This window comes from Miniopterus natalensis, chromosome 2 (genome assembly GCF_054644295.1).
Source record: "Miniopterus natalensis isolate mMinNat1 chromosome 2, mMinNat1.hap1, whole genome shotgun sequence".
Classification (NCBI taxonomy): Eukaryota; Metazoa; Chordata; class Mammalia; order Chiroptera; family Miniopteridae; genus Miniopterus; species Miniopterus natalensis.
The window spans coordinates 154,510,498-154,522,656 of NC_142082.1; the positions used below are offsets into that span (position 1 = coordinate 154,510,498).

General features: G+C 43.5%; 1 protein-coding gene across 5 annotated transcripts in view; it reads right to left on the reverse strand.

The window, feature by feature from the left end:
- Window positions 1-12,159, reverse strand: part of PPFIBP1 (PPFIB scaffold protein 1) — a 156,964-nt gene that overhangs the window by 77,272 nt on the left and 67,533 nt on the right. The window lies entirely within an intron of this gene.

A 12,159-nucleotide genomic window follows, 5' to 3' on the forward strand; every position in this document is an offset into this window, starting at 1 on the left:
GACCATTGTGCAAGCACACAAGAGCATCTATTCACAGATGCTGGGGGAGATCTGAGCCAGAGGTGGGGAACTTCCTGTAGCTTAATTTTATTTAGCCTCAGGCACGTGGAGAGAAAGCTTTATCTGTGCTAAGGAAAGGCTGGAGAGAAATGTAAAGCACTTGAATTGGTAAATCATTTAAAGGTGGGAGGGGGAGCAGGGACGGGAGGTTTTGGCCAAAAGCAGCATCTACTGGTATGAACTCTGTATGGCTGAAGATAAATGGCCAGAGAGATGCAGAGAAATACCCTACCTGCATCTTGCCCCAGCCCCCGCCCTAGACTCACCTGTTCCCATTCTGTTCTTCTTCTAGTTCCCTTCTAATTAAACTGAATTATTATTTATAATAGGCATTCACATTTCCTGCTCCTATTCGCATTCATTCGTCATCTGTTCTTCAGGCACCACCTTTCTGATTTTCCAGAATGTAAGAAAAACACTGTAGGCTACCCCCTACTCTTACCTTCTCCCACTGGGTTAGTCGGGGAACTGCAGGGCAGTCTGTCTGTCTCTGAGAAATCAGCCTGGAGCATGTCTCCTTAGATCTCTACCCCTCACGCCCACCTTGGCGCCTTCCTCTGCAGGCCCTGAGAGAACTAGAAAAAAGGTCCTTGCATTCTGAGCACCTGACTACTCGTCCTCTGAGGAAAAGGTAAACTGTGTGAGTCTGAGGTTTCTGTTTCCTCTGAGACAACTAAACGCACCCAGGACATCTACAGTCTCCGCACCCTTTCCCCCCAAGATTTCTTGTGGAAAACTTTTCCCACCACGAGTATTGTCTACCCAATAGAGTGGTGCCAAAGGGAGAGCTTTTGGCCTCAATTTGCAGCTATGGTGTCTGAACGGCTAGCTTAGATGACATCATTTCACCAGACCTCTGCTTAGCCCTAAAAGGATCCCTTCTGGGCATTTCCACCCCAACAGGAAATCTCCAGTGTGGCCCCTGTACATGATACAAAGGAAATGGGTGCTAATTCTGGTGGTTCCCCCTGACCTCCAGAATCCCAGAGGTGGGTGCAGACACCTCCTGGAACAACATGGATTAGCCGTTCTCTCCTGGAGGCTCCAGTCCGGGGGTACAGGGTGGAGGGGGGAGATAGTCAGATACCACACAAACAAGTATGATTATTATATGCACACATAAGTTTTATACTCAACCAGGGCTGGAAATGAGGCTACCTTTGACATTTGAAAATTTTTAAAAAATGGGGAAAAAAAAAAATTTTCCCCAGAGCGGTGCCAATGAAAGAGGAAGAAATTTCAGTTTCCTGAATTATAGAATAAAAATAAACCACTTGTCAAGCATCCCACATATATAATCACTAATCATTGCAAACACTCTGCAAGAAAGACATTATTATTTCAATTTTATAGATGAAGCAAAGCCAGGTGAAAAATGGGTTTGCTGCTGCTAGAAGTAGCCTAGAACTTGAAAGGCACTCATTTGATAGGGACACAGTTGTTAAATTAATTAAAAATTTGAGAAATAACACGAAGTGTTCTAACAGAGAGCTAGGAGAAGCCTAGAAGGTTCTGGTATTTGGTGTTGCATGAGGCACTATCAGTCTCGGCCTGAAGTAGGTATGAGCCTTGACATTAGGAAATAAAACAAGAAAAGCTGTAAGTTACGTTTGGCAACTGTATAAATGATTTGCATTTAGCTCTCGCTTATGAAATTCACTAATGAAATAAAGAGGCAACGGCTCCATTAGGCAATATCTTGGCCACAGGACTTTGAAGAACTCCGTCAAGCCCCAATGAGGTATTTAATGCCTACAATGCCTACTGGAAAGGGTTGATGTAAAGACTGAATGAAACAATCTAGACTCAATCTGTTACATTGCAATTTTTTAAAATGCTTCAAAATGGCCAGTTGTGAAACAAAGGTGATAATTATTTTTAACCTATACTCGGGTGGATAGCATTTGAATGACAAATTAAAAGCTTACATAAACAGAAAATCAAATCAACTATGTTTCTCTCTGATGAACACCAGGGGGGTTGTTGTTTAGCCTAATGGCTGCCAGAGTGATTTTTTTATCAATTAAAAGGTACTCATGATGGGCTTTGGTATTGTACAGATATTATCACTTACATAAACTAAATATAAGAATCTATCTAACCCAGTTATTAAACCTTTCAAACGGTGCCTTCAGTGGAAGATTTCCACCAGTCCTGTTTCTAGATGCTTCGTATGAAATATTGTCACCTGATCCCAACATGTAAAGTTATCTTAATCTTGATGCTAGAATTTTGTCCCATATTCCTCTAATGAAACTTCCTTTTGTTCAGAGTGCTACCGGAACACACAAAAGGACAGAGCATAGGGAACTCCAGGACAACTCTGTCCAATAGAACCTTCTGTGATGACGGAAATATTTTGTCTGTCTTCTGCAATAAGGTAGCCACTAGTTACAGGTGGTCACTGAGCACTTGAAATGTGGCTAGTGTGACTGAAAAGCCAAGTTTTTAATTTAATTTAATTTAATTTAAATTTAATTTAACATATCTATTGATTTCAGAGAGAGAAAGGGAGAGGGGGAGAGAGAGATAGAAACATCAATGATGAGAGAGTCATTGATCAGCTGCCTCCTGCACGACCCCCACTGGGGATCGAGCCCACAACCCGGGCATGTGCCCTGAAAGGGAATCGAACTGGGATCTTCTAGTTCATAGGCAGATGCTCAACTGCTGAGCCACGCCAGCTGGGCTTATTTAATTTTAAATACAACTGCTACATGTGGCTAGTGGCTACCCTGCAAAACGGCACAGTTCTAGAGCTTACAAAACAAGGCTGCTCAATGTCTTCAGGTCTGCTTGCCATTAAATGGTTGGTTGTGTGGCAGAATTTGGTCAATGAATTGCTTTCATGGCAATCCTGGGAGGTGAAGCTGTGAAAAAGGAGACCTATAGTTCCCATCTACTGTCACTGTTAAATAATCATATCAACCCAGTGGGTATTACCAGCTGAGGGTAGTTCTCAGCAGCAGCAGCCACCTAGCTCAGGAGGGCCTCTGGACTCCGGAGGCATATCTGGGTCCTCTGAACTGCCCAAGTTAAGACTGGGGTGAAAACACACCATTTGGAGGGTTGTCATGGAAATTAAATGACCAAACATGTGAAAGCACCTAGCAGAGGCTCAAAATCATTGAACTCTGCCTCCACCAAGACACTATCTTCACCATACTTCCCACTAATGAAGCACATGAGCTTTGATACAGTTGTGTCTGTTTGGGAACAAACATACAAATAGAGCATAGGAAACTGCACTGGTCCTCTCCCCACCCCCCAAAATAAACACTGTAAATATTTCAGCTAAGAATCTGATTGGGGGAAAAGAATGACCTTGTCACAATAACTCCTATAAAACAAAACAAGCTATGAGGATAAGGGACTTCCTCTTTTCTAAAGCACACCCCTTACAGTCTGTTTACATTGGGGATTTTTCCCTCAATTTTTTTTTATTGTGGTAAAATAAACATAACAAAATTTACCATCTTAACCATTTTTAAGTGTACAGCTTAGTGGTATGATGTAAATTCATATTTACACTGTCTTTCATCTTCAAAAGTAAAACAATACATTAATTTGTAAAATGGTATTAAAGCATGCATGCAGTAAATATCATTTTCAAAACAGTGATCATGGCAGAAGTGGGGAAAGAAGTGAAGCAGAGAAGGAATACAAGGGGGCTTAAGTGTTATGTAGAATGCTTTCTTTCTTTTCAAAGAAATAATGGATCGACTATGACAAAATGTTAAGACTTGACCAAAATGAGTTATAAGTATATAGGTTTTTGTTGCACCATTTACTCTACTTACGTATTCTTTAAAATTTTTTTTATTCTGACCTAATTTTAGACTTCGAGAAAAGTTGCATACACAGTATCCATACATCCCTCACCCTAAGATTAGCATCTTAACATAAAAATAATCAGACCAGGAAATTAACTTTGGTATATATAATACTATAAACTAAAGTAAACATACTGATCCTTTATCTATTCTAAGATCCCATCTAGAATCCCGCAGTGCATTCAGCTGTTGTTTCTCCTTAGTCTTCTGCAGTCTGTGACAGTTTCTCAGTCTTTCCTTGCCTTTTGTGACCTTGACACTTGACAGTTACTTTGTTGAATGTCTCACAGCTGGAGTTTGTCTCATGATTAGGTCAAGAGGATGCATTATTGGCAAGACTGCCACAGAAATGATGTTGGGTCCTCACTGCATCATATCATGGGGTCCGTGATGCCTCTTTATGTATGATTAAAAATATTTCATAATTTCAAAAAAAATAAATAAGTAGCAACAGTAGTCTGGGTTCTCCAGAGAAACAGAACCAATAATACAAACACACACACACACATGAATTTAAAAAAAAAAAGAGGTTTATTATTATAAGGAACTGGCTTGCACAGTTATAGAGGCTGAAAAGTCTCAGGATCTGCCACTGGCAAGCTGGAGACCCAGGAGAACCAATGATATTTTGCTAGTCAGAGTCCAATGGCCCGAGAACCAGAAAAGCTGATCATGTAAGTTCCAGCCCAAGTCCAGAGGCCCAAGAACCAGGAGAGCTGATGATGTCAGGTCCAGTCTGAGTACAAAGACAAGAGAAGACCAATGTCCCAGCTCAAATGTCGGACAGACAAAGAATTCTCCCTTCATTTTCTGTTCTCTTCAGGTCTTCAAAGGATTGGACGATGCCCACCCACACTGGGAGGGACGTCTGCTTTACTCAGTCTAATGATTCAAATGTTCATCTCATCCAGAAACACCCTCCCAGACACACCCAGAATAATGTTTAAGCAAATAAATATCTGGGTAACCTGTGGTCCAGTCAGATTAACACATAAAACTAACCATCACAGCAGCTTAACTTCTAACTTATAAGCTTCCTACTCTGTATATTTAAGTTCCAAATTCCATCTAGTCAAATGGATTTTAGGAAGTGGTCCAGATTTTCAAGTTACCATTATTACTGGCTTCAGGCCTAAAACATTGTAAATTCACGACAAACTATCATTTTAAAACCTCGAGTGGCTTTGTGATGGACGATTTTGCTTCAGGAGTAAAGGTAATGATGAGCCAGCTTATACAATTTAGATAATAGGACTGTGATCCAAGAGAAGCTAGACCAGCAAGTCAAGTTAAGGCCTTAAAGAAATGAACACAAGCAGTATTGTTGATGAAAACCTGAAGTCCCTGATCCGTTATTAGAGGTGAAAGCTGTCTTTCAGAACTGACTACACTCTTCAGCATGGCATCCTAAGGCTGATGTGTGTCACTGATACTTCCAGAAAAAAATACTCAAGTTAATCAACATATATCAAATTATTAACAGTGATTATTCTTTTTTTCTGGGGCAAAATAGGAGTTTCAGGGACTTTTACTGTTTAAATTACATATTTTAAATGAAAATATATATGCATACGTGTATGTATGTGTGTGTGTAGAGTCCCCAAAAAAGGTATACATACTTTGAATAATTATAAAGGCAGTATTTATTAAAATGCATTTCATTTTCAAAATATAATACAATCAGCTGTTAAAGTATGTATACATTTTTGGGGTCACCCTGTGTGGGGGGGAGGGGAGAAAGAGAGAAATGGTATAAATAATTTTTTTAAATTTCAAGTTTTCTCTGAGGCTGCCCCCATTTGAAGTCTTTTGTCTTTCAGATCACCCTAAACTTTGGTAGTTTAGTCTAGTAATAATTTTTTCCTACTTAAATGTTATATTTATTTCAAAGTGTTCTATTTCAATGGGTACCAGTACAACATACAGCTTTTCCTTCACCTTCACTCCAGCTGCAGGAAAAGAGAGGCACTTATGAATTCTTTTCTAGGCCCCCAGTGTTCTGCAAGGCAGTCACAGAGTTTTAAATGGAAAGCCAGAGCACAGGGATCCAGACCTCATTATGCCAAAGAGGAAGCTGAATACTTCATTTAAATCTCATTTTAGTCTGCCCCAAATGGGGATGCCATTGTTTTGGGCCAGTCTTGTGTACCACCTCTTACAGGTATTTTAGAACACTGTTTTATGCAAAGGAGATTCTTTCAAGGAATCAGGATATAGGTTTGATTATAGACTGAGTCAACTCTCCCAAGAATCTTCCAGGGAGGAGGTGGGCAGTAGCCTCCTGAAAGGCAAGACCACACGTGTAGAGGGTGAGAACAGGCACTCTGGAGCCAGACTGCCTACATTTGAATCCAGGTTCTAGAGCAGAGGTGGAGAACCTTTTATCTGCCAAGGGCCAGGTGGATATTTATAACGTCATTCCTAGGCCATACAAAATTATCAACTTAAAAATTAACCTTCTGAGGAAACAAGCTGGCGGCGTAGGTAACAGCTGCACCCGCCACCTCCCACAACCACATCAAAATGACAACTAAAATACAGAACCACCATCACTCAGAGCCTCCTGAAATCCAGCTCCACAGAAGCCCCACAACCAGGGAGCTGAAGGAGCATCGAGACCGGGAGGAGGGGCGGAGACAAGGGCGGATCGGGGCTGGATCCCGGAGACAGGGCCCGGGGCCCACACCCAGTGCCGAGGTTGAAACCCAGGAGGGAATCTCAGTGGTGGGGGTTTCCCAGAGGAGTGAGGGGTCCCAGTCCCACAGCAGGCCCCCAGCACAGAGCTCCAGGGCTGGGAAGAGACGTCCCCACAACTTCGGGCTGTGAAATCAGTGGGGACTGTCCCTGAGGGTCGCAGAGGCTGCGGGAGCCCCAGCAGCTCCTCTTAAGGGCCTGGCACGGACTCACTCGGACGCTCCCTGAGCCCAGCGCCGGGCAGCAGCCTGAAAGGACCTGGGACACTCGGGGAGGAACTAACCTGCCTGAGATCCGGGAGAGAGCAGGAGGGGCGGCTTCCTCCCAGGCAGAAGGGCTGGCGGAGGCCATGGCTCCTTTGGCGAGTCCTCCCCGCACAGCCCACAGGCAGGCACCATATTGGAATCACCAGCACCTGACCCATACCTTTGGCCCCGTCCCGGGATTCCCGGAGGCTCCGCCCCTCCCCACCTGCAGCTCAGCCAGACCATTTCCAGGGGCTTTTCTGTGCAAGTGGCCTCTTGAGCGTCATGCTTAAAACTTTCCTAAAATCTCTCCAACAAGCAGCAGCTGCCCCATAGGGCTTGAAAAGTGGCCCAGGGTCTGGCACTAGCGGCAGCTGCATTGGCTCATAGCTTGGCCTCTCCTGGACACCTCCAAGCCCAGCACAAGTAGCAGCCAACTACGGTTTGCTGTGTAGCTCATGCTGGGTGGCCCTGGGCAAGGCACTGGCACAGGCTCACTTTGCACCTCTCGGGAGGCCCCAGAGACAGTGCACCTGGTGGTCAGACTCGACCACACTGGATTACAACCCTACCACATCCACGAGGGACACACTCAAGGGGCGCACTTGGTGAACACCAAAGCTCCACGGAAGTAAATCCTGCTCCATAGGGGTGTCTCCAGCACAGCAGTTCTCTGGCTGTAGTTACAGCTGGTCCTCACAGCTGATTGGCCAAGGGGTCAATTCTTCCCAGAGACGCCAACAGCAACCAAGGCTCAACTACAACAGGACAGTGCACACAGCCCACACAGGGAAGCACCTAGAAGGCCCACCTCAGGTGACTGGGGAGGCTGAGCCACTGCACCCTACAGGACACCTACTCCACAAAGCCACTCTACAAATTCCAGGAGACATAGCAGCTCTACCTAATACATAGAAACAAACATCTGGAAGCAGCCAAAATGTGGAGGCAAAGAAACATGTCACAAAGGAAAGAACAGAAGAAATCTCTAGAAGAGGAACTAAATGAAATAGATCCAAGCAAGCTAACAGATACAGAGTCCAGAATTTTGTTTATAAAGATGTTTAAGCATACTATTAGGGAAATAACTGAGAAAATTGATAATATAATAAAGGACCAATTTGAAATGAAGGCTAAACGAACTGAAAGAATAATTTACAGGGAATCAACAGTAGAGTAGAGGACGCTGAGAATCAAATCAGCAATTTGGAACATGAGGAAACAAAAAACACCCAACCAGAAGAGCAAAAAGAAAAAAGAATCCAGAAATATGAAGACAGTATAAGGAGCCTCTGGGACAATTTCAAGAGGCCCAACATTCGTATTATTGGGGTGCCAGAGGGGAAGAACGAGAGCAAGAAATTGAAAACCTATTTGAAAAACTAATTACAGAAAACTTCTCTTACCTGGGGACAGAAATACTTACAAGTCCAGGAAGCACAGAGGGTCCCAAACAAGAGGAACCCAAAGAGGCCCACACCAAGACACATCATAATTAAAATGCCAAAGGTTAAAGACAAAGAGAGAATCTTCAAAGCAGCAAGAGAAAAACAGTTAGTTACCTACAAGGGAGCACCAATACGACTGTCAGCTGATCTCTCAACAGAAACCTTGCAGGCCAGAAGGGAGTGGCAAGAAACATTCAAAGTGATGAAGAACATGGAACTACAACCAAGATTGCTCTACCCAGCAAAGCTATCATTTAGAACTGAAGGTCAGATAAAGAACTTCACAGATAAGAAAAAGCTAAAGGAGTTCATCACCACCAGACCAGCACTACAGGAAATGTTGAAGGGTCTTCTTTAAGAAGAAGCTAATGAACAAAAGAATCTGACGAACTAAATAGATCCAGAGACATTGATGCATGCAACCGATGATCATATTTCAGAGGAAAGAGGGAAGGAGGGAGGGTGGGAAGAGATTACCAAAGAAGTTATAGGCATATATGCATAACCCATGGACACAGTCAGTAATGGGGTGAAGGCCTGAGGAGGGGGTGGGAGCGACACGGAGGGGGTCAATTGGGGGGCAAAAATGGGACATCTGTAGTACTTTCAACAATAAAGATAAATGTAAAAAAAATTAACCTTCTATATTTGGTCAAACATTTCATTAACTCACCCCTAAAGAGACGGCTGGAACTGCTTCTCTTTGATGAGGCCTTGGCAGGGCCAGACCAAATGATTTTGCCAGCCATATACAGCCTGAGGGATGGACATTCCCCACCCCTGTTCTAGAGTTTATGATCTGGGATGGTGGGCAAGTTATATAACTGGTCATACCTTGGTTCCTTCTTCAGTAAAACAGAGCAAATAATGTTAATTGTCTGGGTTGTTGTAAGAATTAACAAACACATGTAAGATGCTTAGGACAGGACCTGGCATGTAGTAACTGCACCACAAATGCTAGAGAATATGTTGCTCCTGACTTACACCCCCGGGGATTAATCTAGGTCCGCAATCACTCATGAGGGTGGTGAGCAGTCTGTGGCTACTTGCCAGATGGCCTCTATTGGGTAGTAGAGACGGTTTCTCCCCAGCTCCAACTCCACCTACTTCTTACATCATGCCATCATAACTCATGAAACAGAGTCACCTAAAATAATCTTAGTGAACAGAACCTACAAATTTAAACTGGGACAACAGTGAAAAATCTGAGAGTCCTATCAAAGTTCTTGTTTAATGGAAATAAAGACAGAGAAAAATATTTGGAAAAGACTTTAAACAACTGATAGATTCCAATGAATTGAGGTGCTTTTAAGTCAGACCAGTGTTTCGTGAGCGTGGGTGTGAGTGTGAGTGTGTGTGTGTGTGTGTGTGTGTGTGTGTGTTTAAAGCCATGCCTCTTTTTGATAAATATAAAAACCTATGGGTTCTTTTAATGCTATTTAAGACTTGAAATTTTTAAAAACGTGACCAAAAGCAAATCTAAGCAATGTTAAGAATATGCTTTTTCAAAGTACATGTGCACTCCATCCCTAGGAAGCCCTGAGTGGATGCCCTACTCTCTTCCTGAGAATAACCGAACTGACCTAGAAACAGTCTCCACAGCCTCAGTTTAGACAAGACTGGAGGTTGCTATAACAACACTGGCCGCAGTAACTGCTCATGGAAAAGGTTTCTTTGGTTTGGTCTACGCAACTGAGAGCCTTCAGTCCTACATAAGAACCCACATTTGTCTTCAGAATCCCGTATTTGCAAACAGACAATGAAAGATTTACTATCTCTGCCCGTGAAGTACCCACTGAAGACACCACAGCAGTGAAGGCAAAGTGATGAGGCTAGAGCACTGGGGAGCTATGATCTGATCAATCCCCCAGTAATTTCATGATGTCCCTGGAAGGGAGGGACAGCCTGGGAGTGGGTGGGAGGGCTTGGTGAACAGCAGGGATGCCCAGAGGAAGAAGGAAGATAAGGAAAAGCAATTGTGGAAGGACCAAGACACTTCATGTTACTGAAGAGGTTGTCAAGATAGAGTTGGGAACAAGGAGAACAGGAACAGAGATCCAGTTAACAGAATTGGTGTAAAAAGAAAAAGAAAAAAAGCAGATTTAATCTCAGGAATAAGGGAAAAGCCTAGCTAAAAAACTCAAGGAAGAAAACGCAGTACTTAACAATGCATTCCTCCAAAGTTTTCCACATCCATCTTCATTTTTTTCCCCTTTTAATATCATGGAACAATGTACTCCTTTCATTACAGCCAACCCATCTGCCCATGGCATGGATCCCACCCCTACTTTCTCCAAACGAAGCAGCCAGCCTTTTGTATTTTGAACTCGTCCCTGCACTAATTCCTCACCTCTTTTTTATTTGGTGGGTGGGTGCAGAAACTAACCTCGACTCTGCGTCCTCTCACTTTCTCATTCAGACACTCCTAGAGTATAGTCTACACCCACTGTCCGTACTTCCTCTCCTTCCATCCCCTCAACCCAATGCGAACTTATTGATTCCACTCTCATTAAACCCGACCAATAACATTCACGCTGCCAAGTCCACTGGAAGTTTTGTTTGGCTGAACCATGTCCATTATTTCAATGTACTCTGAATTAACCTGGAAGAGGGCCTGATAAATGAACTCTACTATGCAAGTACAGGCTTACAGGATAAAATCCAAGTTCCCTAAATGGAGGGGGGCGTGTGGGGGGCTCTTCCATGATCTCACTGACCCCTGCTAGATCTCTCTACACATTATGGCTGTTTCTCACCTCGGTGTCCCTGTTCATGCCATCCCCTCTGCCTGAAAGACCCTCTCTCCCCAGCCATACCCCTGCTTTTCCCCTCACTAGCCTTTTCCTTCATAAATATGTGAGAAGCAATGTCCCCCAGGAGGCTTCTCCTGACCCCCACCCCACCCCAATCTCAACATGGTGCATGAGGTGCCTCCTCCTATTTTTCCACACTGTTATTTTTAAGTTCTGTTGCTGTGCTTACCTCTCTGTGCTATAATAGGGTGTTTATGTCCATCTCACCAAATAGGCTCTAAAGTCCCTTAAAATAGCAACCATCTTAGACATCCACACGACAAGAGGGAAGCAACTGCCATGGCAGAAGTAACCTTCCTTCTGCCCTCAGGAGGGACCCTCTTCAGCCCAGGATGGGATGGTGGCAGAATATTTTGGAAGCAAGGGCTCTTGTGGCTTTCTATCCCTTCTTTCTCTTTCCAGTTTTCTGACTATAATGGGGGGCGGGTCCTTGTGTTGCTGTGGTAACCAACAGTCCCAGAACACTGACTTCTGGCAGTTTAACTTTCAGCCACTGAGGCTCAGGATCTGAAGGATTTTGAACATCCCGGTTTAGAGCTAAACTGGTATCACCTCTTTCACGTGGGCAGCCACCAGAGCAGAGAATGGCAGGGTCTGCAACGTGCGTGTGCGTGTGTGTGTGTGTCTGTGTGTGTGCCCTCCTCCCTCACCCCCACTTACTTACTGGGACATCATAGAAAAAGCTGGACAAAGAAGTGCCATCAGATGGTGGGAAGATGGGCGTCTAAATGACTATAACCTTTCTGGAAAGCTATGTGGTATCAACTATCAGAAGCCTTTAATATGTTTGTGATCTTTGACCCATTAAGCCCACATACAGCAATATAAAGAGAGGCAAAGATTTACTAACAAGGGGGTTTAATGCAGATTTATTTATTAAAATAACCACCACCACCTAATGGTCATTAATAAGAAAGTGGTAAAAAATGACGGAATAGCCAAATATATGTCTATTGCATATTATACCATAAAATAATCTGTTCCAAAGGATATGACATCATATCCGTTGAATGGGAGGGAGTATGTATATGTTTAACTATGTGAACATATGAAAAGGAAAGATTAT